General features: G+C 46.4%; 1 protein-coding gene across 6 annotated transcripts in view; it reads right to left on the bottom strand.

Annotated features, from left to right (window-relative positions):
* HRH1 (histamine receptor H1) overlaps nucleotides 1–13,706 on the bottom strand; it is a 111,497-nt gene that overhangs the window by 32,210 nt on the left and 65,581 nt on the right. Inside the window, exon 1 of one of the 6 annotated variants that reach the window (XM_017858247.1) lies at nucleotides 6,220–6,259. The exons of 4 other annotated variants lie outside the window; for them this stretch is intronic. The gene's annotated coding sequence lies outside the window, so the exon portion shown is untranslated. Of the gene's footprint in view, nucleotides 1–6,150; nucleotides 6,260–13,706 lie in introns of those variants that run through there. One more of the 6 variants, XM_017858250.1, reaches the window with a different exon arrangement.

Here is a 13,706-nt window from a genome sequence, read left to right as displayed (position 1 = left end):
AAAAAAAAAAAAAAAAAAAAAAAAAAAACCACTGGTCTAGGACAGTGCTTCCTAAACTTTCAAATGCAAATACATTTTCTGACAGTCTCGTTAAAATGGTTCAGGAGGTCTGAGGTAGGGCCAGAGATTCTGCATCAACAAGCTCTGAGGTGATGCCCATGCTGTTGGCCCACGAACCTCACTTTGAGTAGTAAGGGTTTTTACACTGTGGTTACATCCAGGTTGGGTTCATAAGAATTATCAGAGCAACTGTGAAATATATCGTACACTGGGATCCGGCTAAGTCGATTCAGTAGGATCCAGTAGGTCTGGACTGGCGCCGATGACTCTTGGGGATAGACGTCTGGGTATTTCTGCATGCATTCCTGCATGACCCGGAACCGGTCTACACAGTCTGACCCCTTGATCTCCTCCATGCTATAGTGGAAGCATGAAAAGGCTGACTTGAACTGTTTTCCACAGGGGCTGCTGGCCATTCCCCCAAGGCATAGGCAATTCCAGTTAATGTCTAAACACTAAGGTTTAGGTGTTTTTTAATAGCTCCCCTGGTGAATGTGGTGCCCAGCCAGGTTTAGGATCCAGCAGCAAGCTGCCTCCTGCTCCTTGATTCCTGTGTATGAGCTCACCTTGGCACCCAAGGCCAATAATGGAATTTAAAAGTCTTGTCTTCATGCCCAGTACTTTCACTGCCTTAGACCTGAGGTCAGGCCCTGGGACTTGGTCTCTCTCATCTGCCCCTGAACCTACCCAGTGGACTTCAGTCAGTGTCACCTCCCTAGAACATGCTCTGGTGTCTCCTGTTTGTCACTGGCCTTCTGGAGGCCAGCCGCCTACTCCTTTTGTTTATCCTTTGGAGGCTGCCTTGATCTAAGCTCAAACTTGCTCTCACCAGGGATACTGCAACAGCCCCCTAACTGGCCAGCCCGCTTCCAATTTCACCCCCTGTAGTCCCCACCCGTGTCAACTGCAAGCAATCTTTCTAAATCCACATTTTTCTCCTTCAGTTACTTATTCCCATTATCATTTTTGCTGATCTGTCTTTCCTATACCACCATTTACTTTATATATAATTTAAATGGATCCACTTCTTTGCTGAAGTTTATTTCACTACCACATATGAAAAGCCAGTTATCTTTTTTGTTATCTATAGAACTTTCCATAGGCATAAATAAAATGACAGTAAAACAGTGTGATTTAATTCTAGTCAGATATTGTGAAGAAGGCTTAAAAGAGAAACCTTAGCAAGAGTAAGATAGGTGTTAAAAACCTCCCATCACTGGCCGGGCACAGTGGCTCACGCCTGTAATTCCAGCACTTTGGGAGGCCAAGGCAAGCGGATTACGAGGTCAGGAGATCGAGACCATCCTGGGTAACACGGTGAAACCCCGTCTCTACTAAAAATACAAAAAATTAGCCAGGCGTGGTGGCGGGCACCTGTAGTCTCAACTACTCAGGAGGCTGAGGTAGGAGAATGGTGTGAACCTGGGAGGCCAAGCTTGCAGTGAGCTGAGATCGTGCCACTAAACTCCAGCCTGAGTGACAGAGCGAGACTCTGTCTCAAAATAAAAAGTAAATAAATAAATAATAAAAACATCCCAACACCAAATTGAGACTCTCTTGGAGGTAATCAGAAGGACTTAAATATACAAGTAAGACTTGAAAATCAGTGAGTCAATATTAGTTAATGGTACATTTCTGTAACATTTACAGTCACTTCAGGTAACACCCAGGATGTGGTAAACACTGTTTTAAATCTTGTCATATATTTTTTGCTTCTAAATGCCTTGAAGGAAAAGTTCAAACTCCTTAGGCTGTTGGTATGACATTTCCTTCATATTTTGAACCATAGCACTCCAGCAAAAATGAACTCGCTATCCCCAAACTCCCCAGGTTCTTTCAGTTTTGGGGGGCTCTACACACAGGATTCTCTTCTCCAGGAAGAGGATGTGTCTTGCAGATTAGCATTTCATTTATGTTTACTATTGTCTCTTTATGGACCTATTTCAGAGCCCACCTGAAACAAAGTAGGTGAGAAGAATGAAAAGGATAAAGGAGAGGTGGAAAGGTTGATAAACAAGATGGGAAGAAAAAGGAAGGGAGGGAGGCAGAGGGAAGGAAAGTATCAATGAACTTCTATTTATTCTACAAAGCCCATCTTAACTGTTCCTTCTTTTCTGAAGCTTTCCTATATCCCTTGGCCATATCTAAGCATTTCTTCTTCTGAGTTCCTACAGTATTGTCTCCATATCTCTATTAAGGCATTTAACACAATATTCTCTTTTTTTTTGAGACGGAGTTTCACTATGTCGCCCAGGCTGGAGTGCAGTGACAAGATCTTGTCTCACTGCAACCTCCACCTCCTGGGTTCAAGTGATTCTCCTGCCTCAGCCTCCCGAGTAGCTGGGACAATAGGCATGTGCCACCACAATTGGCTAATTTTTGCATTTTTTTAGTAGAGATGGGGTATTGCCATGTTGGCTGGGCTGGTTTCAAACTCCTGACCTGAGGTGATCCACCCACCTCAGCCTCCCAAAGTGTTGGAATTACAGGCGTGAGCCACTACGCCCGGTCCACTATATTCCATTGAATGAATTCAGGTGTCCTTCACTTAGACTTTGATCCCTACAAGGGCAGGACCACTTATATTTCCAGCACCTAGCCCAGTGGCTTTAAAACTTTTTTGCGCATTGGAATCATAATCAGAGCTTTAAAAAAATACTGATGCCGAGGACTCACCACTCCTGGACCGGATTCTGATGTAACTGGTCTGGGTGTGTCTGGGTTTCAGGATTAAAAAAAAAATTTGTTGGAGACAGGTTCTCGTACTGTTGCCCAGGCTGGAGTGCAGTGGCAAGATCATAGCTCACTGTGACTTTGAACTCCTGGCCTCAAGCAATTCTCCTGCCTTGGCCTCCCAAAGCACTAGGATTACAGGTAGGAGCCACTCTGCCTGGCCTGGATTTTTAAAACTCTCCAGATGGTTCCAATGCAACCAATATTGTGAATCACTTTCCTAACCAAAGCCGAATCATGGTAGGAGGAGGTCAGTAAGTGATGAGTAAGTAGATGCATCCTGTCTTTAACGCACCACAGTTCTGACCCAACATGACCGCATTCAGAGTTTCATGTGATGCTAATTCATTAATATATTCAGGAACTATTAATTAAACAATAATGTGGTACCAGGTATTATGCTAGGCCAAGCCACCAGAGATGGAAATGTGAGTAAGACTCCCAATTCTCCCCTTGTTTTTGATATGCCTCAGGGATGGCTGGGGCCTGTCCTAGTTCATCCAAGAACTTTCTGTCCTGCTGATTAATTGGCCAGCTCCTACAGCAATCATTTCCCTAGTGACTGACAGCAAATCTTACTTCTGGCTGGTGTCTCGGGCAAGTGTTATCTAAGGACAGACTCTATTTACTCTCAGAGAGAGGAAGTTCCCAGGGGGTGTGGGCAAGTCAAGAAACCACAAAGAAAGTGGTCTTGACTAGATCTCTCCAAGCACTCCAGAAGTGAAAGGGAGATGATGCTCAGGTGAAGACCAAAGTCCTGTGCAGCTCAGACAGGCCTCCTTATGGGTGTGTATCTACATAAAGAAAATGTAAGGCCAGGCGTGTTGGCTCACGCCTGTAATCCCAGCACTTTGGGAGGCTGAGGTGGGCAGATCACCTAGGTCAGGAGTTTGAGACTAGTCTGGCCAACATGGTGAAACCCTGTCTCTACTAAAAATACAAAAATCAGCCAGGCGTGGTGGCGGGCACTTGTAATCCTAGCAGCACTTTGGGAGGCCGAGGCAGATGGATCACTTGAGGTCAGGAGTTGGAGACCAGCCTGGCCAACATGATGAAACCCCATCTCTACTAAAATTTTAAAAATAGCTGGGCTTCATGGTGGGTGCCTGTAATCCCACCTACTCAGGAGGCTGAAGCATGAGAATCACTTGAATGTGGGAGGTGAAGGTTGCAGTGAGCCAAGATGGCACAACTGCACTCCAGCCTGGGTGACAGAGTGAGACTCAGCCTCAAAAACACACACACACACACACACACACACAGATACCAGAGGTAGACGGGATGCAAAATAGTCCAGGTTTATTTGGGTTGTTACCCTTGTATCACACATGTGGGGTCAGGAGGTTTCTGTATATTCTGACAACAGTGGCCAGCCATTAGAGTTTTGAGTAGGGGAATTGCATTTGTGGTTTTAGAAAGATCATTTGAATTCTGTGTGAAAGTTACCATGCCCGGCCCCATGATCACATTAAAAAGAAATTCAAGTCCAATATCCAGACAATAAAATGATATGGAAAAGTAACTTCAACCTTTACTGAAGACTTTCCAACAGGCAAAACTGAGAGGTGACAACATGCTAGCAGTCTTCACTCTCGGCACCTACTCGGCCTCAGAGTCCACTATGGCAGCGCTTGAGGAGCCCTTCAGCCCGCCAGGGCACTGTGGGAGCCCCTCTCTGTCCTGGCCGAGGCTGCAGCCAGCTCCCTCTGCTTTCGAGGAGGTATGGAGACAGAGGCACAACGGGAACCAGGGATGCGCGCTGCGCTCGCGGGCCAGCGCCAGTTCCGAATACCCCAGCACTGCCGGAATTCTCACTGGGCCTCAGCTGCCTCCGCCCCGCGGGGCAGGGCTCGGGACCTGCAGCCCGCCATGCCTGAGCCTCCCCCGACTCCTGGGCTCCTGCGCAGCCGGAGCCTCCCTGACACGCACCGCACACTGCCCCACGGCGCCCGGTCCCATGACGGCCCAGAGGCGGAGTAGTGCTGACGCACAGTGCAGCACTGGTGGGCAGCTTCACCTGCAGCCCCTGTGTGGAACCGACTAGGTGAACCCAGCTGGGCTTCTGGGTCTAGCAGGGGCTTGGAGAACCTTTATGTCTAGCTAAGGGATTACAAATACACCAATCAGTACTCTGTATCTAACTAACCTAGTGGGGACTTGGAGAACTTTTCTGTCTAGCTCCACTTCTAGCTAAGGGTTTGTAAAAGCACCAATCAGCACTATGTGTCTAGCTCAGGGTTTGTTAAACACCAATCAGTACTCTGTGTCTAGCTCAAGGTTTGTAAATACACCAATCAGTACTCTGTATCTGGCTAACCTAGTGACAATTTGGAGAACTTTTCTAGCACTCTGTGTCTAGCTTAAGGATTGTAAACACACCAATCAGCACTCTGTGTCTAGCTCAAGGATTGTAAATACACCAATCAGCACTCTGTAAAAATGGACCAGTCAGCTCTCTGTAAAACAGACCAATCAGCTCTCTGTAAAATAGACCAATCAGCAGGATATGGGTGGGATCAGATAAGGGAATAAAAGCAGGCTGCTGGCGCCAGCAATGGCAACCTGTTGTGGTCATTTTCTACAGCGTGGGAGCTTTGTTTTTGTCACTCTGCAATAAATCTTATTGCTGTTCACTGTTAGGGTGTGTACTGTGTTTATGAGCTGTAACACTCACTGTGAAGCTTTGTAGCTTAATTCTTGAGGCCTGTGAAACCACGAACCCACCGGGAGGAGTGAACAATTCTGGATGGGAGGAACCAAAACTCCTGATGTGCCGCCTTAAGAGCTGTGACACTCACTGCAGGTCTGCAGTTGTACTCTTGAGGCCAGTGAGACTGTGAACCCACCAGAAGGAAGAAACTACAAACACGTTGGAACATCAGAAGGAACAAACTTAAGACACACCATTTTTAAGAACTATAATACTCAGCGCGAGGGTCTGCAGCTTCATTCTTGAACTATGACTGAGAACCCACCAATTCTAGACACAACACCATCACAAAAAACTTACTCTCCCATCTGTCACCCCCTAGTGCCAGCTACAGCATCAGCTGCTCACCCTCAAATCTCTCTCTCTCAAAAACTCCAGGTTGCCTTGGTTCACTTTTAATTCCCTTTTCCCTTCTCACCCACTCTTCGATCTTTCTGATTTATTGAAGGGTATCATGTAATTTCTAATATAAATTAGCTTAGCTTTCCCAGTGCCCTCTTTCCTGTATTCATTACTCCAATCAGCTTGACAAATGCTCAAGAGATAAACAGGTCTACTCTGGAAATAGAGGCAGGGTGCCAGGCAGTGGCTAGTTATATGTCAATACATTTGAGCCATTACACAGACCTTTTTCCATCTGGTGTTACCTTACTGTGCAGCCTCATCTGTGATTCTCCACTCTCTCAAAACAGGCCCTGCTTGTGTACACCGCATACCTTTGCAAAAGCTGCTCTCTTGCCGGGAAAGCCTGTTCCCGTCCTCTTAACCTGGCAAGACATTCAGTTCTTTACAACCCAGTTCTGATGTCACTTCCTTTTAGGCATTCCTCCGTCCCACTTGGCTGCGTTAATTCACTTCCTTCTCCAGAGCTTTGCTGAACTCTGCACAGATCTCAATTACAACCCTTATAAAGCTGGGTTGTGGCCAGGTGCGGTGGCTCATGCCTGTAATCCCAGCACTCATGTCTGTAGAAAATCCTGGGGAATCTACAAGAAAACTTTTAGAACTCACAAATGAGTTCCAGGGACCCAAATCCTCAGTTTGGCCTTGGAGGGGTCCCTTTGTCTCCTGGCCCTGCTCCCCCTTTCCTGCGGCACTTCCTAGCACCCCTCCTGTGTGTGGCTCTTAGCAGCCGCAGGTGGAGCACCCACTTCCACGCTGCCTCCTTTTCCTCTCTGCTCCCTGCCTGGGTAGAGCCTTTGGAGAGCTTCTGTCTCATCTTCACCTCATCCCTAAAGTCCTTAAATAAGGGGCACATTTATCAAGGATAAGAGTTGGACCTGTGTGCTATCATTCAATCCCCACAGCAACCCTCGGAAGTGGGAACTGTAATTATCACCCCCACTTTTCAGATAAGGCCCTGGGAAACTACACCCCTAGTCCAAGCTCACACAGTTATGAGGCCCACTGGGCTTGAAAGCAAGGGCTGCTGCCTGACTCCAACATCCAATTTCTTAACCTGAAAGTTGGAAAGAGAAGAGAGGCCCAATTCCAATGCTTCCTCCCTTAACTAGATGTATCTCTTCTTTCCCTGATCCAGACTCCAAGGCTGATAAGCTATCAGTGCGTAGAGCTGACTCTACTGTGATCATTTATGTAGAGCTTTTCTCTCCCCTGTTTGGCTGGAAGATCCGTGGAAGCAGAGGCCCCATCTTATTCAGCTTTGTAGCCTCACGTGCTAGAACTGCTTGGCACATGGTAGGCATGCACATTGCACGGCTTCAGAAGAGTGAAACGAGATGGTTGAGGGACAATACACTAAAGAGAACAAATGTGTGTTCCCTTTTGCATGCACAGGAGATATGGCCTCACTCATATTTGGGGTGTCAGGATGATGTGGCTGGAATGTATCATGGGGGAAGGCCATCCCCCTCCTTGCTGACAATGCCCTCCATATCCCCTCAAGCCTGCAGAAGAGTTATCCTGGAGAGAAGAGCCCAGTCTTCAGGGCAGGGATTTGTGCACTCATCTTTGTTTACTGTGTGTTTGGCACAGTAAAAAATATTTGTTGAATGAATTTGCTGTGTGACTCTGAACGCTTCTCTCAACTTCTGCAGGCCTCCTCTGTTAAACAAGGGGATTGCTCAAGATCGGGGATTTTGCAAACATTTCCCCTTCCCCCTTTTCTCGGTAGCACAACTACTGGTTTACATAAAAGTTTAGATAAGACAGATAGAAGCAGCTTGCTGCTGTAGCTGGAGTGGAGTGGTGGAACCCAGAGCCCTGTCTATCTGACTCCCCCTCTTTGCCCCAGACTCCCCAGAGGCCCCTCAGAGCAGCTTGAGAACAGTCAAGCTGGAGAAACTCTAAAGGGCCTTGAAATTCGGAGAGCTCTGTAAGGAGTGTCCACATTTTTTTTTGAGACAGAGTCTCGCTCTGTCACCAGGCTGGAGTGCAGTGGCAACATCTCAGCTCGCTGCAAGCTCCACCTCCTGGGTTCACAACATTATCCTGCCTCAGCCTCCCGAGTAGCTGGGACTACAGGTGCCCGCCACCATGCCCGGCTAATTTTTTTGTATTTTTAGTAGAGACGGGGTTTCACCATGTTAGCCAGGATGGTCTAGATCTCCTGACCTTGTGATCTGTCTGCCTCGGCCTCCCAAAGGGTAGGGATTACAGGCATGAGCCACTGTGCCTGTCCTTTTTTTGTTTTTGGGAACAAGCCCCCCAAAATCTGGCCATAAACTGGCCCCAAAACTGGCCACAAACAAAATCTCTGAAGTACTGTGACATGTTCATGATGGCCATAATGCCCAGGCTGGAAGATTGTGGGTTTACTGGAATGAGGGCAAGAGAACACCTGGCCCACCCAGGGCAGAAACCGCTTAAAGGCATTCCTTTTTTTTTTTTTTTTTTTTTTTTTTGAGGCGGAGTCTCGCTTCTGTCGCCCCGGACTGGAGTGCAGTGGCCAGATCTCAGCTCACTGCAAGCTCCGCCTCCCGGGTTTTAACGCCATCTCCCCTGCCTCCACTCCTCCAGTAGCTGGGAACTACAGGTGCTCGCCCCACCTCGCACCACTAGTTTTTGTGAAATTTTTTGTAGTAGAGAGGGGTTTCACCGTGTTAGCAGGATGGTCTCGATCTCCTGACCTCGTGGATCCACCCGTCTCGGCCTCCCAAGAGTGCTGGGATTACAGGCTGAGCCATCGCGCCCGCCTTAAAGCATTCTTTAAGTGACAAAACAATAGCATGAGCGATCTGTGCCTTACGGACATGCTCCTGCTGCAGTTAACTAGCCCAACCTATTCCTTTAATTTGGCCCATCTCTTCGTTTCCCATAAGGGATACCTTTAGTTAATTTGATATCTATAGAAACAATGCTAATGACTGGCTTGCTGTTAATCAATACATAGGTAAATCTCCGTTTGGGGCTCTCAGCTCTGAAGGCTGTGAGACCCTTGATTTCCCACTTTACACCTCTATATTTCCGTATGTGTGTCTTTAATTCCTCTAGTGCTGCTGGGTTAGGGTCTCCCTGACCTAGCTGGTGTCAGCATTTTTTTTTTTTCTAAGATGGAGTCTCACTCTGTTGCCAGGCTGGAGTGCAGTGGCTCGATCTTGGCTCAGTGCAACCTCTGCCTCCCGGATTCAAGTGATTCTCCTGCCTCAGCCTCCTGAGTAGCTGGGACTATAGGCTCACCACCACGTCCAGCTAATTTTTGTATTTTTAATAGAGATGAGGTTTCACCATGTTGGCCAGAATGGTCTTGATCTCTTGACCTTGTGATTCGCCCACCGTGGCCTCCCAAATTGCTAGGATTACAGGCATGTGCCACTGTGACTGGCTGGAGAGTCTGCATTTTAAAAGAGTGGCTCTGAAAAGAGAAAATCCTTTTCCATACATTTGGACAACTATTATTTAATGCGCTTCAATGGTGGAATGTAAGGGCCTTGATTAGGAGTGAGAGGGTGTAGTGTTGTCTTAGGATGGAGAGTTTATGTTTCCCAGGGCCTCCAAACTCCCCTGGGTCTAGGGGGCCACTAGTTCTGCCTTACCATTTGTGCAAGTGGGCCCTGACGTGCAGCTTGCCAGCAGACACTTGGCCACTGTACTTTCCTGTCAGCCTGCCATGTTCTTCTAAGTGGCTATCTGCTTCACTCCTACTTTTCCCCATTGATTTTTCCCTCCTCTTGTTTTCCAGAATTCACAAAAACCTCCACTGGTTCTAAGCATTTTACATAGTGCTGTGAACTTGCTGGGGGAAGTTGAATAAGTGGATGTGTGATAGGCAAATCGCCCTAGATTTCGGTATTTTAGTTAAAATTCCACACAACACCTGGGATATATAATCACACAGGAACCACTTAGCTTCTTGTGAAAACAATCACAGAGTCTAGGAAATGGAAAAATAATCATAGTTTTCATAAACTGTTCCCATGAGGACCTGCTCAATGCTGGGAAGTTACAGCTGTGCACACTTCCAGCTGTGGCTGCACCCACCCTCACTCCCACCCTGTCCTGTGCCTCCTGCTACATTGCTATTTACCCAGTTCCTCAACAGGTTCCTATACAGGCTGTAGGTGCTCAAGAGAGCTATTAAGTGACTATTGTTATGTAGCTGAGATGCTCCCCTGTACAATCCGAACAACTACACCATCACTGGAATAAAGGATTACTGGACTTTTAAAGAGAAACTGATACACTCATGTTCATAGCAGCATTATTTGCAATCACCAGAAGGTGGAAGCAACCCACATATCCATCAGCAGATGAATGGGGAAACAGGATGTGGTCCTCACACACCATGGAATATTTTTAAGCCTTAAAAAAGGAAGGGCATCTGGCACGTGGTACCACCTGGATGAACCTTGAGGACATTCTGCTAAGTAAAATATGACAATCAGAGAAAGAGAAATACAGCATGATTCTACTTATATAAGTCCCTAGAGTCGTCAAATTCCTCGAGACAGAAAGTGGAATGGTGGCTGCCAGGGGCTGCGGGAAGGAGGAAAGAGGAGTTAGTGTTTAATGGGTACAGAATTTCAGTTTTGCAAGGTGAAGAGTTCTGGAGGTGGATGGTGGTGATGGGCACATGATTGTGTGGTTGTGAATGTAGTTAGTGTCACTGAACTGTGCACATAAAATGGTTAAAGTGGTAAGTGTTACGGGTAGATATAGGTATAGATATAGATTTATTTTTTTTGAGATGGAGTCTCACACTGTTGCTCAGGCTGGAGTGCAATGGCATGATCTCGGCTCACTGCAACCTCCGCCTCCCAGGTTCAAACGATTCTCCTGCTTCAGTCTCCCAAGTAGCTGGGATTACAGGTGCATGCCTCCATGCCTGGCTAATTTTTTTTGTATTTTAGCAGAGTCGAGGTTTCACCATTTGCCCAGGCTGGTCTTAAACTCCTGAGCCCAAGCAATCCACCCGCCTTGGCCTCCCAAAGTGCTAGAATTATAGGCATGAGCCACCATGCCTGGCCCCGTGTTATGGATATTTTACCACAATTAAAAATAAATAACTAAATGAGAAACTTAACAGCTCCTTAAAGCACTTTGACAAGGTCTAATATTAGAGGATTTGTCAACTTAAGGGCATCTTAAAAAGAAATCCTCCTGGGAATTCATGGTAGCCTGAATGGAGGTGTCTTGTGGTAGAGAGCAGTGCATTGATTGAGTTGTTACACTTTAAATCAAATTTTCTTATAAACTCATATTCCCATGCCCAGATACTTCGGGAGCAGTGACTCACTCTGTTTAACATTTAACTTGATTTCTCCTCATCTCAGTTAAGGAATCGGGGATTGGTCTCTTTTATGCTCCTGGGGAAGCAGGATTCTGAATAAAACTAACTGTCTCTGTGGTTGGTTTTCTTTTTTTTTGTTGTTGTTATTGACATAGAACAATTGTAAAATTATGAAATGTAGCAAAATAATGTGTGCATTATTATTCTACTTACATAAAACAGAGAAATGCAGGGGGAAAAAGTGGATCTTTGAGAGGTAGGCCACCCTTTCCTGGGGTTGCTATAATGAACCTCAATTTCTCTGTTCTTTAAGTTCAGCACAGTCCGATAAAGGAGGGCAAACAAGGTTTACAAGAGGCAGCCCAACAAGAAGGGTAAAACCAGCATGATCTTCCCTGCGCAGGATGACGGAAACCAATTTACTGTCTCAGCTGTGTGTCTAAGGCACATTTTCACCTGCTGGTGTGCATGGGCAGCCCTGCAGCTCCACACCTCCTCTTGCTAGTTGCTTACTGGAGTGACTGCAAGCTCTGCACCGGCAGCCTCATTCCTAAGCCCCTTGCGTACCAACAAACAGGACCCTCCACCTCAGCAGTACTGTTCTCACAGAGGACAGGGATTCTCAGGACAGTGATGAGGTAACCGGCCTCAGAGACAAGCAGCTTTACCAAGACTATACAGCAAGTCAGGGTTGGAGTTGACAGTGGTACTTGGGGTTTCTTAGACCCAGGTCCAATTCTTTTTGGAATCAAACAACTAACATTTATAGCAGGTACCCCAGGCCAGGCGTGGTGCTTGGGGATTGATAGGTATTGTTTTATTAAAGTCCCACCATAATGCTAGGAGGTAATTACTATTACAATTACTTTTCCAGATTACTTTTACTGAGTCTTACAGAGCTTAAGTAATTTGCCAAAAGTCATGGAACTAACAAAAGGCAGAATCTGGATTTTAACCTTGGTCTGTGTGACTATCTGTTTGTGGGCAATACTTCCTCCCTTCCTGTTTCAGAAGATTTTTGATTAAAAAAACATTAAGTTACCACAGTTAAAATAAATAAGAAAGAAACTAAACAGCTCCTTAAAGCATTTTGACAAGGTCTAACATTAAAGGATTTGTCAATTTAAGGACATCTTAGGAAGAAATCTTCCTGGGGATTCAGGGTAGACTGAATGGACGTGTCTTGCAGCAGACACCAGTGCATTGATTGAATTGTTACACATTAAATTAAAATTTTTTTTTTTGAAACAAAGTCTCAACTCTGTTGCCCAAGTTGGATTGCGGTGGCTCAATCTCGGTTCACTGCAACCTCCACCTCCCGGGTCCAAGTGATTCTCCTGCCTCAGCCTCCCAAGTAGCTGGAACTGCAGGCATGTGCCACCATTCCCGGTGAATTTTTGTATTTTTAGTAGAGACGGGAAGTTTCACTATGTTGGCCAGGCTGGTTTCGATCTCCTGACCTCGTGATCTGCCCACCTTGGCCTCCCAAAGTGCTGGGATTACAGGCGTGAGCCACAGCGCCCGGCCCATTTATTTAACTGTGATAAAATACCTACAGTATAACACTTACCATTTAAACCATTTTATATGCACAGTTCAATGATACTAACTACATTCACAACCACAAAACCATGCACTCATCGCCACCACCCATCTCCAGAATTCTTATAATAATCCATGAATTCATGTGCTAGGTTTGTGTGGTTTTCTGGAGTCACTGCCCCCTGAGGTATTTAGGCATGGCAATATGAGTTTATAAGAAAATTTAGGCCAGGCGTGGTGGCTCACTCCTGTAATCCCAGCATTTTAAGAGGCCGAGGCAGGCAGATCACAAGGTCAGCAGTTTCAGACCAGCCTGGCCAACATAGTGAAACCCCGTCTCTACTAAAAATACAAAAAATTAGCTGGGCGTGGTGGCTTATGCCTGTAATCCCAGCTACTCAGAGGCTGAGGCAGGAGAATTGCTTGAACCTAAGAGGTGGAGGTTGCAGTGAGTCAAGATCACGCCACAGCGCTCCAGCCTGGGCAACAGAGCAAGACTCTGTCTCCAAAAATAAATAAATAAATAAGCAAATAAATAAATAAGGCTGGGCACTGTGGCTCACACCTGTAATCCCAGCACTTTGGGAGGCCGAGGTGGGCGGATCACCTGAGGTCAGGAGTTTGAGACCAGCCTGGGCAACAGGGTGAAACCCTATCTCAAGAAAAATACAAAAAATTTGCTGGGCGTGGTGGCCCATGCCTATAATCCCAGCTACTCAGGAGACTGAGGCAGGAGAATCGCTTGAACTCGGGAGGTGGAGGCTGCAGTGAGCCGAGATCATGCCACTGCACTCCAGTCTGGGCAACCGAGCAAGACTCCATCTCAAGAACAAATAAATAAATGAGAAAGAGAACTTTGCTGTGTGCCCTTCATATGTGTCCTGTCCCATCCATGGCCCCCACAAGAAACTACTGTCCTGACTTTTAAGGAATCACTCTTGTGTCTTTTAATTTTTTTTTTTTTTTTTTTTT

This window comes from Rhinopithecus bieti, unplaced genomic scaffold (assembly GCF_001698545.2).
Source record: "Rhinopithecus bieti isolate Rb0 unplaced genomic scaffold, ASM169854v2 scaffold_48368, whole genome shotgun sequence".
NCBI lineage: Eukaryota > Metazoa > Chordata > Mammalia > Primates > Cercopithecidae > Rhinopithecus > Rhinopithecus bieti.
This window is presented reverse-complemented; position numbering and strand designations above follow the sequence as displayed.